Source organism: Cinclus cinclus, chromosome 20 (genome assembly GCF_963662255.1).
Source record: "Cinclus cinclus chromosome 20, bCinCin1.1, whole genome shotgun sequence".
NCBI classification, from domain to species: Eukaryota; Metazoa; Chordata; class Aves; order Passeriformes; family Cinclidae; genus Cinclus; species Cinclus cinclus.
Genome location: NC_085065.1, coordinates 11171689 through 11184017, shown reverse-complemented (window position 1 = coordinate 11184017; position 12329 = coordinate 11171689).

The following is a 12329-nucleotide window of genomic DNA, read 5'->3' as shown; positions in this document are numbered from 1 at the left end:
TATGTCCCATAACTGCCAGCCTGGTGCTGCCGCCATCACTCAGGGAATCTGTGCTTCCCTCCCAGGCAGGCTGAGCCTGGCAATCCTCGGGATTCATTCTGGGATGTGACCCTGGGGGATGCTGAGAGCCTTCAGGTGTCCCCCAGGGTGGGGCTGGCACTGCCGGGTGTCCCCAGGAGCCTCCTCGGCAGCAGGAAGGGCCCCAGGAAGGGTTCTGAGCAGAGCACCAAGGGTCCCCACTCGGCTCCCACCACATCCATTTCCCCAGCCCAGCAGCTCTCCTGGAGGGGATTAATTCCCAACACCTCGTGCTTGATCCGAGGCCTTGACTGGGAAAACAGGAAAGGTCAGTTTGAGTCACCCCGAGCCCTGCGTCACAGCCAAAGCAAACAGAGCCCTGTGGGATTCGGGGGGGGCTGGAGAGGATTCCCATGGGAGCAGAGGGTCCCTCCTCACCCCGCTGCCACCCAGGGAGGGGGGAAGGCGTGGGAACCCTCGTGTGAGTTGTCAAACCAGGAGCGTTTTTGCAGAAGGTTTGGGTGAAAAAGAGGAGGGAGAGAGATGACAGCTGGGAAGGAGCAGGCAAAGTGTCCTTGTTTGTCCTGCAAGATCCTGGTTTTTAATCCCCTTGGCACGAGGAGGGACCACACCAGCTCTGGGCTGGGGGAGGGATTTTGCTGTCCCGTGCTTCTGCAGGACACTGGAGGAAGTCTCAGCCCAGGATCAGAATTCCTGGGCGTTTTTAGGGTGTGCAAAAAGAGCTTGGATGAGGGGCTGTGCCCCTGCTGTGCCCTGGGGTGGCTTTTGAGTGGGAAAATGGGAGAAGGAATGGGGATAAGGAAGGGCTGGGGAGGGATGGATGGATGGATCATGGATGGATGGATGGATGATGGATGGATGGATGGATGGATGATGGATGATGGATGGATGGGTGGATGGATGGATGGATGGATGATGGATGGATGGATGATGGATGGATGATGGATGGATGATGGATGATGGATGATGGATGGATGGATGATGGATGATGGATGGATGGGTGGATGGATGGATGGATGGATGATGGATGGATGGATGATGGATGGATGATGGATGGATGATGGATGATGGATGATGGATGGATGGATGATGGATGATGGATGATGGATGGATGGATGATGGATGGATGATGGATGGATGGAGGGATGGGTGGATGGATGGATGGATGGATCATGGATGGATGGATGATGGATGGATGATGGATGATGGATGATGGATGGATGGATGATGGATGATGGATGGATGGGTGGATGGATGGATGGATGGATGATGGATGGATGGATGATGGATGGATGATGGATGGATGGAGGGATGGGTGGATGGATGGATGGATGGATGATGGATGGATGATGGATGGATGGATGATGGATGGATGGATGGATGATGGATGGATGATGGATGATGGATGATGGATGGATGGATGGATGATGGATGGATCATAGATGGATGGATGATGGATGGATGGATGATGGATGATGGATGGATGGATGATGGATGATGGATGGATGATGGATGGATGGTTGGATAAGGAATGGCTGTGGATGGAGGTTTCAGCTGTTTCATGTCTCAGTTTTGAGCACTCCCTTCTCAATCCATGCTGACTTTGGGGCTTTGAGTGTCCATAAACCACTGACCATTCCCTGAGGCCAAATCCACCAGATGGTTCCTGGTGGTCTGCAGCTCCTCAAACCCAACCTCCTGTGAGGGGCACGTGCCCATCCAGGACTTCAGGAGCTCCTGAAGACAATGGAATGTCTTCATTCCATTGAAGGAACGAGAACAAAAGAGGGAATTTTCATTCCTAACAATCGGAGCTCTCCAGAAAAGGCAAAATTCCCTGCAGGGAACGCTGGTGGCACAGGATCATCGTCATTCAGGTTGGGCACCCAGCACAATTCTTGGCTCACCTTGTTTTTTCTGGGGGTCCTCAACAGAAAACAAAACTGTCCCGTGGGGAATGAGTATGTACAGGAAGGTTTGTGTCACTCAAACTCAATTTTTTAAAAAAACCCCAGAAGCTCTGACCAAGCAATTGCCATTTTATGACCGATTTTCCAAAGCTGCAGGAGCACAGCCTCTCCCTTGTTCCCCCAAAACGTGGGTGGGAGCAGCTGGAGGTGGCCCAGTGCTTGCTGGTGGCTCTGGCCAAGCCTTGGCTGTGGCCCAGCTCAGCTGCCAGGGCTCAGGAGAAGCCAAACCAGTGGGAAAAGTTCTCCAGAGTTGTCTTTTGCCATCCACAGCCCTTCCTCCCGCCGTGTTTGCTTTTTCCCATGCAGATGGGCACCAGCAGTGGCTCCGAGCTGTGGTTTAAAGCCAGAGCCAAGCCAGGCTTTGCCCTGGCTCAGCCTCCCAGGAGTTCCAAGCCCTGGTGCCCACCTGGGCTGCTTCTCCCTCTCTAAGTGGGCAGTCGGCCCCACAAGCTCCCAGCAGGACCTTTCTCCCTGTTTGCATCATAAAATCGTGTTTGAAGTGTGGTTATGGGCAGCAGAGAGCCGGAGAGCAGCTGGAAAATCGACATCTCTGGGGTTTTGTTGGGATTTTTTAGCATGTCTCCCTTGTCAGTGGCTGCCCCTCGTGAGCCTGCTCCCTTGAGGAGGTTCCTCCTTCCCAAATCCAGCGTGGCACTGGGAGCTTTGCTCGGCATGGCCCAAGAAAAGCGTTGGGAAGCCAAGGGACAGGGAGCCAGCGTGGCCTTGGGTCCCTCAGGCTGCACCCAGCCTGAGCAGGAAATTCCAGCCTGTGCATTCCCTTCTCCACAATTTTCAATTTCCCCATTCCAGCAGGGAATTCCAGCAGGGAACCACCAGCCTTTTCCCAAAGGAATGTGGGCTCCAGGGCTCCAAGCTCCGTGGTAGCTGCCCCAAAGGAGACTCCAGCCCTCCCTGAGCTGGCAGCAGAACCTGCCCACGATTTTTCCAGGGAAAAGCAGCTTTTCCCCAAAAAAAGATCCCAGCATAGGCTGTGTCCATGCCACGGGAGGAGCAGGAGGGCTCTGCTGTGGGATCCTCTCCAGCAGCACCATCAATGGGGGGGATTGTCCTGCGGGGTTTTGCTGCAGCACTCAGCTCAGCAGCTCCATTCATTTGGGTCGGGGACACACAAATATTCCCTGGCATTCATCTGCCGGGCCAGGCCGGGGGCTGGACAGAGCCCAAAAAGCACAGGGCCAGGTGAGGAGGCTGCAGAGCCATCCCTGCCTGGCCCAGGGATGTGCAGTTCTTAGAATCCATGGGGTGGCACAGGGACGGGGCTGGAGGGAGCCCTGAGAAACTTCTCCGTAAAAAACGCGCGGCAAACGTTGGAGGCAAAAAGAGAAATCAGATCCCTCCCATCTGGAGAGGGGATGTGAAAGGATGAAATCACCTTCAACTTTGGCCTTCCCAGCTTCTCCCTGGTGATCCCAGACCTCCTGAGGAACGGGCAGGAATGGGGGGACACAAAAACTGTCCCAAACTGGTCCTGGTTGCTGGGAGCACAGGGCTCTGCTCTGCCCTCACCTCTCCTCCCCCCTCAAGGGGACATCTCCAGGTCTGGGAGCTGGAAAAAGCCCTAATCCAGGCCCTGAGATCCCTCCCTAACTTTCCCCCCCAACAGATTTGTATTTTCTCAACTGAAAAGTCACAGAGAGAAAATCCCTTGGTGCACGTAGGGTTTGCTGAGGGAATTTGGGATCTGCTTGGAAACAGGGAGCTCCAACCCAGCTGGGAAAAGAGTTTGGAGTTTTGGGGATAATCAGAGCAAAACCAGTGCTGGAGACCCCACATCTGGGGAGAGCTCGTGTGTGATCCAAGGCGGGATGGTTTTGGTGGGATTTCTTTTTGTGCTGGAATTTGGAAGTGAGGGACATCCGAACGCCTTGTTTCCACTTTGCTGTTCGAGCTGGTGCCTCATCCTTATTTCCTGACTCTTCAGGGACGGGCAAAGTGTCCCCAGTGCCACCTCACGAGGCCAGAGGGCCACCTTTGTCACCCCTGGCCAGTCCTTGACATCCCTGGTCAGCAAACCAATGCAAAGGGGTGCTGGGAAGCGTGGGAACGGCAGCCCGGCCCCCCTGTTTGGTTTGGGGGGTGAAAGTCCGTGTGAAGAATGAGAGGAATCCCACTGGAATCCCAGGGCAGGAGCAGCCACTCCAGGAGCATCCTTGGGGACAGGACAGGTACAGGGAGTTTTGAGGTTGGACCTGCTGAGATCCTTTGGATTTTTGGGCATTCTTTCAGACACTTGGGGACAGCAGAGTTTCCCCCCTCCCCATCCTTTTCCACATTCTTCCACTGAGGAATATTCAGAATTCCCTGTCCAAGCCTTTCCCCGACTCCTCCTGTGATTCTGCTCCTCAGGAACTCTCTGAAGGCTCGCCCCTACCAATTTCCCCTGCCATATGTTCTCATTAAAACATTTATTGTGCGCTTTATCTGCGGATTATTTGCCATCAATTAATAAAATGTGGGGCAAGCTTCAAATGAACGTTCTCCCCCCTCTCCACTTCCCCTTAACGAGGGAAAGGACAGAGAAATAAGGGGAAAAATAATTACCCTGACAGATGGTGCTTTTTAACCTTTCTTTTTCCTGATCTGGGAAAAAAAAAAGGCATTTTTCTCAGAATGTTGGCGTGGGTTTTTCCTGATGAGTTGCAGCACTTGAAGGGCTAATCCTGAGCTCAGCTGAGCTAAGCCTGAAATGTGTTGGGGTGTTAAGGGGGGGTGATGGCACAAGGACACTGCTGGAGCAGGGGATTGGATCCTCCCCTCTCCTCCAGGCACTGGGATGAGCAGGGAAAGCTGCAAAATCCACTCCTGGAGGGAAAGTGTGGGATCGGCATCCAAAGGGTGCCATCATCCTTGGCAGGAGCTGTCTGGGCTCGTGGAGCCTTCAAAAAAAAAAAAAAAAAAAAAAAAAAAAAAAAAAAAAAAAAAAAAAAAGGAGGCTTTGGGGTTTTTTAAAGAGCTCCTGAAGGGAGAGACCTCCCTGCTCTGCCCCTTCCCGTGGGGAACATCATCCCTGGTTTAGGGCGAGGATGGAGCAGAGGGATGAACCCTCTCCTTTCCCACCTGGGGAGATCGGGAGCATCCCGTGGTTTTGCGCTGGCGTTATTTGGGATTTTGGGCTGTCCAGGGTGGCTGGTGGGGAGATGGGGTGGGAGGAAGGCAAACAGAACATTCCCTGTGGATGCTCCGGGCTGGGACATCGTGTACCCTGCGGAGGAGCTCCCTGGGCCTGTGCCCACCAGGGATAAATAAATCCAGGGATAATTCACACCCAGGGGTTTCTTGGATAAACAGATGTCTGGGGACAGAGCTGGCTGTGGGGAATCTGCTGGGAAAGCCCTGCTGGGCTGGGAACTGGGGAGTTAAACCCCCCTGGATGTGCCCAGCCTTTGATTTCTCCCCAGGACTGGATGTTTGCCTGGCCAGAGAGCACAGCTATCGTGTTGACACTGGGGTTTAGCTCTGAGGAAAAGTTTAAACTGGGCTTAAGTTGGCTCTGACACCTTGCAGAGGTTTCCCTGCCTCAAAGCCACCCCTCACCGGGACTTCTGCTGCCTCCCTGTCCCAGGCACTCCAGGAAATTCAAAGAGAAAAAGCCAAACCTGCCAGATAAACTTATGGAAAATCTCATTCGAGGCCTCTTCTAATTTTAAAACAACCCCACTGCCCTCGGATTTTGTGGCCAATTCTCTGCTGGTGGAATAAATGGGGTCAGAGAGGCCCTTCCAGCCCTGCAGGCCTGGGCTCTGCCCTGCCCACATCGCTCCAGTTTACCCCAGGAGCTCTGCTGGGACTGGAACAGCCTCAGGAAGGTCATTTTTGGGAAAAATCCCTCATTTTTGGGTCTGGTATGCAGTGAGATTCATCTGGATGGGGTCAAAATGGTCACCCCAATTTGGGACTGTCGTACTTGTGTCCCCCAGTTCACCCTTTGTTTTTTTTTTTTTTTATTTTAATGGGAATTGCTCAAGTTGACACTGCCAGGGTTGTTCCCATCTGGAAAAGGGTGGAGGTTCCTGCTCTGGAAGAAGTTCTGGGGGCCAAGGGCTGCCCCCAGCTCTTCCTGCAGCCTTCCATACAGGAAAAGGGGAGATGGGACATTGTCATCCCACTTATCCCAGCTGCCACCCAATTCCAAGCTCAAGGCCCACCAGAAATGGGGTTTAACCAGACCTGAAATGGGGTTTAACCACACCAGAAATGGGGTTTAGCCACACCAGAAATGGGGTTTAACCACACCTGAAATGGGGTTTAACCACACCAGAAATGGGGTTTAACCACACCAGAAATGGGGTTTAACCACACCTGAAATGGGGTTTAACCACACCAGAAATGGGGTTAAACCACACCAGAAATGGGGTTTAACCACACCAGAAATGGGGTTTATCCAGACTAGAAATGGGGTTTATTTCACACCATGAGTGAGCTTTAACCCAGCCTCCCCCAGCCTTGCCTTTGTATAAAGCTCGTGCTAAATTGCACAGAACTAATTCAATTTTCTGCCTTGATTTTTATGAGCAACAATTAAGAAAACAAAACAAAACAAAACAAAACAAAACAAAAAACCAAACAACCCCAAAACCTGAATAGAAGGTAATCACACCCCCTTGAAGGCCTGAGCTGGGGCTGGGATGTGACAGCTTTTATCTGGGATCTGATACGGGCGTTTTTCATTCTATTAAAAGTTTGCCAAGAGAAGCTTCACTGAAAATGACCCTGTGTTATCACAGGGAGTAATATCCTGCTTTTATCAGGTGGAATAAATGAATAACACCAGCTTCAGGCTGGGCTTTACCGAGGTGGCACTGAGCAAACAGCGCTACCTGCGAGGGGAAGGTGATTAAAGGTGAAACTGGAGCAGCATTTCTTGCGTAACCAGAGTTGTGTTCCTACTGATTATCTTATGTAACAGCAATGGGATGGAATTTGGCTCTTTCTGGGTTTCAAAAACTCTTTGCAAACATCTTGGTGATTTGCGCGGAAAATTCCACTCAGGTGATGCTGCTGGCATCGTTTTCTCACCTTGACCCTTGAGCCATCCTGCCAAAAAAAAAAAAAAAAAAAAAAAAATTAAAAATCACCTTTGGGAGCCTTTTCCATAGGATGTCCCTGGTGCTTTTTCCCACCTGGAACCCCCAACCTGCTCCTCTACAAATCCAGGCTGAACGTGGTGGTGGCACCACTGGGAATCCCCAGGACTGGAATTGCAGTGGCTCAGGTGGGGAAGGATCCACAGGGAGCATCAAGGATCAGCTCTGATGGCTGCAGATCCTCATGGAAAGTGGGAATATTGCTCCGTGCTCCTCTGGGCAATCGGAGCTGGAGCAGGAAATTCTCTGAGAAGAGACAAGAACAATCAGATCAGCTCAGAGTTTGGGCTTCAATATTTATTTCTAACATTTTATGACTAAAAAAACCCGGAGTTAAAAAAAAGTTTCAATATCCATTTTCTCAAATTTTTCCAAGACAGAAACTTTTTCAGGGTAAAAAGTGTAACCGAAACCTCCAGATTTCTGCCCCAAACCAGTCTGGAGCAGCCATCCCGACAATATAATCATCATTTTTTTATTGGTGATTTAAATTTTTTTTTTCCTCCCACTATTTTGGCTTGCTGTTTGCTAAGGAGGGCATCGTTTTTCCCCCCTCCTTAACAAACAGCAGGCCAAAAAAGCGAAATTAAAAAAAAATATTAAAATCACCAATAAAATATATTTTTAAAAAATAAGATTTTTTTTTTTTTTTTGCCATCCATGGTGTATTTTTCCTTTGGAAAGTGGCCACCTCGAGCACACACAGGGCTCTCTGTGAGCCTCCCTGGCCCTCCAGGAGGGAGCAGAGCAGGAAAAGTCCCCGTGCTTGGATGGGATCGGAGGGGGGAGCGCTGGGGGCAGCCTCTGGAGCTCGGCTCCTCTCTCTGCTGCATTTCCAGCAGGTTCTGCTCTGCGGGGCCAGCTCTTCATTAGAGCAGCACCCCCTGCTCGGCCTTCTAAGGTTTCACGAGGGAAGTTGTCTTGCCCCATTTCCTGAGCTCCGTATTCCAGCGGAGAGCGGGGATTCCAAGGGGAGGAAAGGACAAGTAATTTAATCATCTTTATTGGAATCTGCGCCAGGGAGGGGGCAGAGCACCAGCAGCTCTGTCCCCTTCCCTTCCCTTCCCTTCCCTTCCCTTCCCTTCCCTTCCCTTCCCTTCCCTTCCCTTCCCTTCCCTTCCCTTCCCTTCCCTTCCCTTCCCTTCCCTTCCCTTCCCTTCCCTTCCCTTCCCTTCCCTTCCCTTCCCTTCCCTTCCCTTCCCTTCCCTTCCCTTCCCTTCCCTTCCCTTCCCTTCCCTTCCCTTCCCTTCCCTTCCCTTCCCTTCCCTTCCCTTCCCTTCCCTTCCCTTCCCTTCCCTTCCCTTCCCTTCCCTCCCCTCCCCTCCCCTCCCCTCCCCTCCCCTCCCCTCCCCTCCCCTCCCCTCCCCTCCTCTCCTCTCCTCTCCTCTCCTCTCAGTCTCAGGCAGATCCATGCCTCTCCGTGGGTTTGTTGATGACTAATTTGTGATTAAAATTTGTGATTTTTAATGCATTTGGTTGCAGGAAAGGGAATCCCACCCTTCCAAAGGGTTTTTGGGAGTGCGGTGAGAGGCTGGATCAGAGTAGGTGGGGAAGGAAAATGTGGAATTCTGCAGGGAAAAGGAATCTCCTCCTTCTGAAGAGTGTTGGGAATGGGGTGAGAGGCTGGTAGAGATGGATCAGAGTAAGTGGGGCAGAAAAACGTGGGATTTCACCAATTGCTGGTGTTTTTTGGGAATCCAAGGAGGGCAGGCAGCCTCCACCAGGAGTGTCCTGGGCACGGCTCTGCCCAGCTCCCACTTCCAGAGGGCAGGGAAGAGCCTCCCCCAGCCCCTCTGTGCCAGGGGGGAAAGCTAGAAAAGAAAAAATCGGGGAAGTTTTTGGAAATTAGAGATGATGAGAGGGGAAAAAAAAAAAATCCAAAAATGCTTCATTCCGTAGTAGGGGCTCAAAAGTTCGATTGTTATTTGTATCCTGCTGGGCAAAGCTGATGTGAATGAACTGAAGGGCACCAGAATTCTTCGTTTTCATGGATGAGGACTCCTGCCCTGCCAGGACCTGCTCATCCCAACTCTGCCCACACATATTCCCAGTTTTTAGTTAATTTAAATCTCCGCTGACCCAGCGATGCCAACAAAGCCAGGCTTTTCCAGCCTTGCCTTTCTCATCCTGCACACTCAGCTGTGACCTCACAGCTTCAGAGATATTAAACCAAGCTCAGTGGGGAGCGCGGGGGGGCCCGTCCCCCTTTAATTCAGATGAAATCAAACCCAGGATTTTTTTAATAAATCCATTTTATGGCTGGAACAACAGCGGGAACAGCGAATATTTGGGACCTGGAGATCCCAGCTTGGCTCCCTCTCCCCGTGGGTTGGAGTTATTATTTTCCTGGCTATGAAAAGCTCCCGTGGAGGGTGGGAGGGGTTTATAAATCACTAATAGGGTTTTTTTCACCTCCAAGTGGCTCCAGTTTTTCCTTCTGGGATGGGATGGTTTCCATTATGCTGTTAACGGGAGGGAGCTGCTCCCAAGGGAGAGCTGAGAGGGGCCAGGAGCTGTGGGGACAATCAGGGGACACTGCTCCACCCTGGGTGCTGCTGGGGAGCAAAACTTCTCCAGGATGTGGGAATCACTTCCTAAAACACCCCCTTTTTGTTCCCCGAGGGAATTTTGCCCTTGGAGAAGTCGCTCTGTGCCTGCAGCTCCTGGGTTGGCACAGTGAGATGGATTTTGGGGGTTGAACGTCCCAACCAGGGGTTAACAGCTGGTGGTTTTTTTTTTTTGGGGGGGGGGATTTGCTGCATCTCCCCACGTGCAGGTGCAGAACCAACCTCCCTCATTCACCCTGCTCCTGAAAACGAGGGAAAACGGGCTGGAAATCTCCTTTTTTTTGGGATGTGAGGCAGCAAATCCCTGCAGTGTCACCTCTGGAGGGGAGGGAGGATCTGGAGGGGCACTCGGCAGATTTGGTGGGCTCAGGTGGGGGGACACCTTGTGGGAATGCTGAGGGGGATGTGCTCATATCAGGACATATCCTGGGTCCTTCCCATCCTTTCCCACCGCCATGGGGAGCAGGGATGCTTTTGTACAAGCTTGAAAACCCACAGTCTTTGAAAACCCCACAAATGCTTGAAAACCTCACAAATGCTGAAAAAAACCCACAATGCTTAAAAACCCCACAAGGTTTGAAAAACCCACAATGCTTAAATACCCCACAAATGCTTAAATACCCCACGACGTTAGAAAAATCCGCAGTGCTTAAAAACCCCACAAGGTCTGAAAACTCCACAATGTTTAAAAACCTCACACTGCACCTTCCAGGCTGTGAAAGCAGCTGCAGGTGTCAGGGAAAACATCACGGAAGGACCCAAACCCCCCAAGCTGTGGGCAAAATAAACTGCAAGTTGTGTTTTTGGGGGGAAGCTGCAGCAGCCTGGAGTTTGCTTGCTGAGGGAGGATTAAATTAAATTAAATTAAATTAAATCCAGAGAGCCTTTTCCTTCCCCCATCTCTGGACTGAAGGGCTGCAGAATTGAAATCATTATTTTCAAAACCTCGCCCGGTGATCTCCAGAAGCACCCCCTGAGTTTGGAATACAAAAATGATTTTGCAGAGGAACTCTCACAGCTCCGAGCCCTCCCGCTCATGCCTGAGCTGCAGAGGGAGGGAAGGAAGAGGAGGGAGGGATGAAGGTCACCATCCTCACCTCCCCTGTACCCTGACTCGAGCTTTTCGGAGTCATTATCGCACCAGGCCGCCAAAGGTTAGGGAGGAAGGAGCTTTTCAGAAATCTCTGCCCGCTAATTGATGGTGAGCAGCGGAAGGAAGGATGGAAGAAGAAAAGAAAGAAAAATCCCCCGTGCTGTTTGCAGCCCCCGGGACGTGCAGGGCCAGGACAGAGCAGGTTGGGGCTGGAGCAGGGCAGGAGGGAAATCAGATCCAGCAGGAGCAGGGGCTCCTTCCAGCCTCGTGGAAAAAGGTTTTCCAGCATCATTAGGAAGGATGAAAAGTGCTAAAGGCTGTGCCAAGGCACGGGAGGGATGGATGTGCAGGCTCATGGAGCGTGATGGGCTCCTGCAGGAAGCTCCAGCCCCTCTGAGCCACTCAGGAGCTCCAGGAAAGTCAAAATTGTCCCCCAGGAGCAGATGCTGCTTCAAAATTGTCCCCCAGGGCACAACTGCTGCTTCCAACCCCTCCAAACCACACCAGGAGATCCATGGGGTTCAAAATTCTCCCTCAGGAGCAGATGCTGCTTCCAGCCCCTCCGAGCCACTCCAGGAGCTCCAGGAGGGTCAGAGCTGTCCCCCAGGAGCAGATGCTCACCCCTTGTCATTCCTGGACTGGGGGAACTCTGCCAAACCCCGCTGGGGAAGGGGAATGCTTAAAGCAGGAGCAGGTGGGAGTTGTGTCCCTGGGATTTGGGATTTTGGAAGCTCTGGAATCCCAGATTGCCTCGAGCACAGCCAGGATTCTCTGCAGGCTCAGCCCTGGCCTCTCACGTCCCCCATCTGGAACAGGAGCAGTTTGGGACAGAGATTTTCTCCTTCCTTTCAGCCCCTCTGTAACCTGCACGCCAGGCTGGGATCCCCAGGAAAAGCTCAGTGCGAGCTGCTCCAGAGGGGCTGGAGAGGAGATTTCCCCCATGCAGCCCCGGGGAAGCTGCTCAGCCCCGTGCCAGGGGGGAAGGAAGTCCCTGCTGTGGCCGTGACCTCCTGGCCCAGGTGAGGAGGTGCCCAGAAATGAGAGGCAGAATTCGCCTCCTCCCACGACTGAGGCCAGAGCAGCTTGAGGTGACCCAGAGCAGGAATGAAACCACTCAGGTGTCACTGCTGAGTGTCTCCTGACCTGCCCTGTGTCGGGATTTACAGCAGACAGGGGAATTTTGGGTTTCCCAATCACAGCTTTGCAAAGCAAACAGATAATTCCTGCCATTCTCTAAGCTCTCCCTAACCTCTCACTCTTCTCTGCCTTCCAGATCCAGCAGAAAACGCAGTGGGAAGAGTTGAGCTGGGGAGTGACTTCTCCACCAGCTTTGATGAGCGGGGCAGTGCCCATCCTGGTGCAGCCTCACGGAATTATCATCCCTGTTACACCGGTAAGAAAGGAAACAAAACCCCAAAATGACGTTTGGGGCTGACAGGATGTGCCCAAATCACCTGGCTAAAATCAGGAACACTCCCTGAGCCACCAGGAACAGCGTGAGACTGGAGCCCAGTTGCCTCCATGCCTCTCACTAACCACCAGACGACCCACCCTG